We start from the raw sequence: 6,000 nt of genomic DNA, 5'->3' as shown, positions 1-6,000 counted from the left end.
AGAAATCACTAGTGATGTAAGCTCTCTCATTTCTATTATTGGTATTTGAGTCCTCTCTTCCATTCTAATCAGTTTGGCTAGAAATTTATTAACTTTATTCCTCTGATCTATTGTTATTTTTTCACTTTATTGATTTCCCCTTTGACCTTTATTATATCCTTTCTTTTTATTTTCAGTTTAATTTGCTCTCCCTTTTCTAGTTTCCTCTTAAGTACTGCTCTACCTGCATCCCACAAGTTCTGATATGTTGTGCTTTCCTTTTTATTCAGTTTTAAAAATCCTTTCTAATTTTCCTTTTGATTTATTCTTTCACATATGGGTTATTTAGAATTGTTCTATTGAGTTTCCAAATAGTTGGAGATTTCCCAGATATCTTTCTGTCGTTGAATTCTAATTTAATTCCATTGCAGTCAGAGAACATGGTTTGTATAACTTAAATCCTTTTAAATTTATGAAGACATGAATCTCAAGGGTATTATATTGAATGAAGTTATGCTCAAAAGGTTACAAACTATACCAAAACCAGACAAAGATGTCACAAAGAAAGAAAACTACAGGCCAATATCACTGATGAACATAGATGAAAAAATCCTCAACAAAATACTAGCAAACAGAATCCAACAGCAAATTAAAAGGATCATACACCATGACCAAGTGGGGTTTATCCCAGGAATGCAAGGATTCTTCAGTATATGCAAATCAATGAATGTGATACACCATATTAACAAATTGAAGGAGAAAAACCATATGATCATCTCAATAGATGCAGAGAAAGCTTTTGACAAAATTCAACACCCATTTATGATAAAAGCCCTGCAGAAAGTAGGCATAGAGGGAACTTTCCTCAACATAATAAAGGCCATATATGACAAACCCACAGCCAACATCGTCCTCAATGGTGAAAAACTGAAACCATTTCCACTAAGATCAGGAACAAGGCAAGGTTGCCCAATCTCACCACTATTATTCAACATAGTTTTGGAAGTGTTAGCCACAGCAATCAGAGAAGAAAAAGAAATAAAAGGAATCCAAATCGGAAAAGAAGAAGTAAAGCTGTCACTGTTTGCAGATAACATGATACTATACATAAAGAATCCTAAAGATGCTACCAGAAAACTACTAGAGCTAATCAATGAATTTGGTAAAGTAGCAGGATACAAAATTAATGCTCAGAAATCTCTTGCATTCCTATACACTAATGATGAAAAATCTGAAAGTGAAATTAAGAAAACACTCCCATTTACCATTGCAACAAAAAGAATAAAATATCTAGGAATAAACCTACCTAAGGAGACAAAAGACCTGTATGCAGAAAACTATAAGACACTGATGAAAGAAATTAAAGATGATACAAATAGATGGAGGAATATACCATGTTCTTGGATTGGAAGAATCAACATTGTGAAAATGACTCTACTACCCAAAGCAATCTACAGATTCAATGCAACCCCTATGAAACTACCACTGGCATTTTTCACAGAACTAGAACAAAAATTTTCACAATTTGTATGGAAACACAAAAGACCCCGAATAGCCAAAGCAATCTTGAGAAAGAAAAACGGAGCTGGAGGAATCAGGCTCCCAGACTTCAGACTATACTACAAAGCTACAGTAATCAAGACAGTATGGTACTAGCACAAAAACAGAAATATAGATCAATGGAACAGGATAGAAAGCCCAGAGATAAACCCACGCACATATGGTCACCTTATCTTTGATAAAGGAGGCAAGCACATACAGTGGAGAAAAGACAGCCTCTTCAATAAGTGGTGCTGGGAAAACTGGACAGGTACATGTAAAAGTATGAAATTAGAACACTCCCTGACACCATACACAAAAATAAACTCAAAATGGATTAAAGACCTAAGTGTAAGGCCAGACACTATCAAACTCTTAGAGGAAAACATAGGCAGAACACTCTATGACATAAATCACAGCAAGATCCTTTTTGACCCAGCTCCTAGAGAAATGGAAATAAAAACACAAATAAACAAATGGGACCTAATGAAACTTCAAAGCTTTTGCACAGCAAAGGAAACCATAAACAAGACCAAAAGACAACCCTCAGAATGGGAGAAAATATTTGCAAATGAAGCAACTGACAAAGGATTAATCTCCAAAATTTACAAGCAGCTCATGCAGCTCAATAACAAAAAAACAAACAACCCAATCCAAAAATGGGCAGAAGACCTAAATAGACATTTCTCCAAAGAAGATATACAGATTGCCAACAGACACATGAAAGAATGCTCAACATCATTAATCATTAGAGAAATGCAAATCAAAACTACAATGAGGTATCATCTCACACCAGTCAGAATGGCCATCATCAAAAAATCTAGAAACAATAAATGCTGGCGAGGGTGTGGAGAAAAGAGAACCCTCTTGCACTGTTGGTGGGAATGTAAATTGATACAGTCACTATGGAGAACAGTATGGAGGATCCTTAAAAAACTAAATATAGAACTATGATATGACCCAGCAATCCCACTACTGGGCATATACCCTGAGAAAACCATAATTCAAAAAGAGTCATGTACCAAAATGTTCATTGCTGCACTATTTACAATAGCCAGGACATGGAAGCAACCTAAGTGTCCATCAACAGATGAATGGATAAAGAAGATGTGGCACATATATGCAATGGAATATTACTCAGCCATAAAAGGGAACAAAACTGAGTTATTTGTAGTGAGGTGGATGGACGTAGAGACTGTCATACAGAGTGAAGTAAGTCAGAAAGAGAAAAATGAATACCGTATACTAACACATATATATGGAATCTAAAAAAAGAAAAAAAATTGGTCAGAAGAACCTAGGGGCAAGACGGGAATAAAGACACAGACCTACTAGAGAATGGACTTGAGGATACGGGAAGGGGGAAGGGTAAGCTGGGAGAAAGTGAGAGAGTGGCATGGACATATATACACTACCAAACGTAAAATAGATAGCTAGTGGGAAGCAGCCGCATAGCACAGGGAGATCAGCTCGGTGCTTTGTGACCACCTAGAGGGGTGGGATAGGGAGGGTGGGAGGGAGGGAGATGCAAGAGGGAAGAGATATGGGGACATATGTAGATGTATAACTGATTCACTTTGTTATAAAGCAGAAACTAACACACCATTGTAAAGCAATTATACTCCAATAAAGATGTTAAAAAAAAAAAGGTTACAAACTGTAATGATTCATTTATATGACATTCTGGAAAAGACAAAACTATAGGAAGCGAGAACAGATCAGTGGTGGCCAGGACTGATTCCTCCAGCTCCGTTTTTCGTTCTCAAGATTACTTTTGCTATTCGGGGTCTTTTGTGTTTCCATACAAATTGTGAAATTTTTTGTTCTAGTTCTGTGAAAAATGCCATTGGCAGTTTGATAGGGATTGCATTGAATCTGTAGATTGCTTTGGGTAGTATAGTCATTTTCACAATGTTGATTCTTCCAATCCAAGAACATGGTATATTCCTCCATCTATTTGTATCATCTTTAATTTCTTTCATCAGTGTCTTATAGTTTTCTGCATACAGGTCTTTTGTCTCCTTAGGTAGGTTTATTCCTAGATATTTTATTCTTTTTGTTGCAATGGTAAATGGGAGTGTTTTCTTAATTTCACTTTCAGATTTTTCATCATTAGTGTATAGGAATGCAAGAGATTTCTGAGCATTAATTTTGTATCCTGCTACTTTACCAAATTCATTGATTAGCTCTAGTAGTTTTCTGGTAGCATCTTTAGGATTCTTTATGTATAGTATCATGTCATCTGCAAACAGTGACAGCTTTACTTCTTCTTTTCCAATTTGGATTCCTTTTATTTCTTTTTCTTCTCTGATTGCTGTGGCTAACACTTCCAAAACTATGTTGAATAATAGTGGTGAGAGTGGGCAACCTTGTCTTTTTCCTGATCTTAGTGGAAATGGTTTCAGTTTTTCACCATTGAGGACAATGTTGGCTGTGGGTTTGTCATATATGGCCTTTATTATGTTGAGGAAAGTTCCCTCTATGCCTACTTTCTGCAGGGCTTTTATCATAAATGGGTGTTGAATTTTGTCGAAAGCTTTCTCTGCATCTATTGAGATGATCATATGGTTTTTCTCCTTCAATTTGTTAATATGGTGTATCACGTTGATTGATTTGCATATATTGAAGAATCCTTGCATTCCTGGAATAAACCCCACTTGTTCATGGTGTATGATCCCTTTAATGTGCTGTTGGATTCTGTTTGCTAGTATTTTGTTGAGGATTTTTTCATCTATGTTCATCAGTGATATTGGCCTGTAGTTTTCTTTCTTTGTGACATCTTTGTCTGGTTTTGGTAACAGGGTGATGGTGGCCTCGTAGAATGAGTTGGGGAGTGTTCCTCCCTCTGCAATATTTTGGAAGAGTTTGAGAAGGATAGGTGTTAGCTTTTCTCTAAATGTTTGATAGAATTCGCCTGTGAAGCCATCTGGTCCTGGGCTTTTGTTTGTTGGAAGATTTTTAATCACAGTTTCAATTTCAGTGCTTGTGATTGGTCTGTTCATATTTTCTATTTCTTCCTGGTTCAGTCTCGGCAGGTTGTGCATTTCTAAGAATCTGCCCATTTCTTCCAGGTTGTCCATTTTATTGGCATAGAGTTGCTTGTAGTAATCTCTCATGATCGTTTGTATTTCTACAGTGTCAGTTGTTACTTCTCCTTTTTCTTTTCTAATTCTATTGATTGGAGTCTTCTCCCTTTTTTTGTTGATGAGTCTGGCTAATGGTTTATCAATTTTGTTTATCTTCTCAAAGAACCAGCTTTTAGTTTTATTGATCTTTGCTATCGTTTCCTTCATTTCTTTTTCATTTTTTTCTGATCTGATCTTTATGATTTCTTTCCTTCTGCTAACTTAGGGGTTTTTTTGTTCTTCTTTCTCTAATTGCTTTAGGTGCAAGGTTAGGTTGTTTATTTGAGATGTTACCTGTTTCTTTAGGTAGGATTGTATTGCTATAAAATTCCCTCTTAAAACTGCTTTTGCTGCATCACATACGTTTTGGGTTGTCGTGCCTCCATTGTCATTTGTTTCTAGGTATTTTTTGATTTCCCCTTTGATTTCTTCAGTGATCACTTGGTTATTAAGTAGTGTATTGTTTAACCTCCATGTGTTTGTGTTTTTTACAGATCTTTTCCTGGAATTGATATCTAGTCTCATAGTGTGTGGTCAGAAAAGATACTTAATATCATTTCCATTTTCTTAAATTTACCAAGGCTTGATTTGTGACCCAAGATATGATCTATCCTGGAGAATGTTCCATGAGCACTTGAGAAAAATGTGTATTCTGTTGTTTTTGGGTGGAATGTCCTACAAATATAAATTAAGTCCATCGTGTTTAATGTATCATTTAAAGCTTGTGTTTCCTTATTTATTTTCATTTTGGATGGTCTGTCTATTGGTGAAAGTGGGGTGTTAAAGTCCCCTACTATGATTGTGTTACTGTCGATTTCCCCTTTTATGGCTGTTAGTATTTGCCTTATGTATTGAGGTGCTCCTATGTTGGGTGCATAAATATTTACAATTGTTATATTTTCTTCTTGGATCGATCCCTTGATCGTTATGTAGTGTCCTTCTTTGTCTCTTATAATAGTCTTTATTTTAAAGTCTATTTTGTCTGATATGAGAACTGCTACTCCAGCTTTCTTTTGATTTCCATTTGCATGGAATATCTTTTTCCATCCCCTCACTTTCAGTCTGTATGTGTCCCTAGATCTGAAGTGGGTCTCTTGTAGACAGCATATATACGGGTCTTGTTTTTGTATCCATTCAGCCAGTCTGTGTCTTTTGGTGGGAGCATTTAATCCATTTACATTTAAGGTAATTATCGATATGTATGTTCCTATGACCATTTTCTTAAATGTTTTGGGTTTGTTATTGTAGCTGTTTTCCTTCTCTTGTGTTTCTTGCCTAGAGAAGTTCCTTTAGCATTTGTTGTAAAGCTGGTTTGGTGGTGCTGAACTCTCTCAGCTTTTGCTTGTCTGTAAAGGTT

The sequence above is a fragment of the Eubalaena glacialis genome, chromosome 4, assembly GCF_028564815.1.
Source record: "Eubalaena glacialis isolate mEubGla1 chromosome 4, mEubGla1.1.hap2.+ XY, whole genome shotgun sequence".
Lineage (NCBI taxonomy): Eukaryota > Metazoa > Chordata > Mammalia > Artiodactyla > Balaenidae > Eubalaena > Eubalaena glacialis.
The sequence above is the reverse complement of the archived record's forward strand: the minus strand, read 5'-3'. Positions refer to the sequence as shown.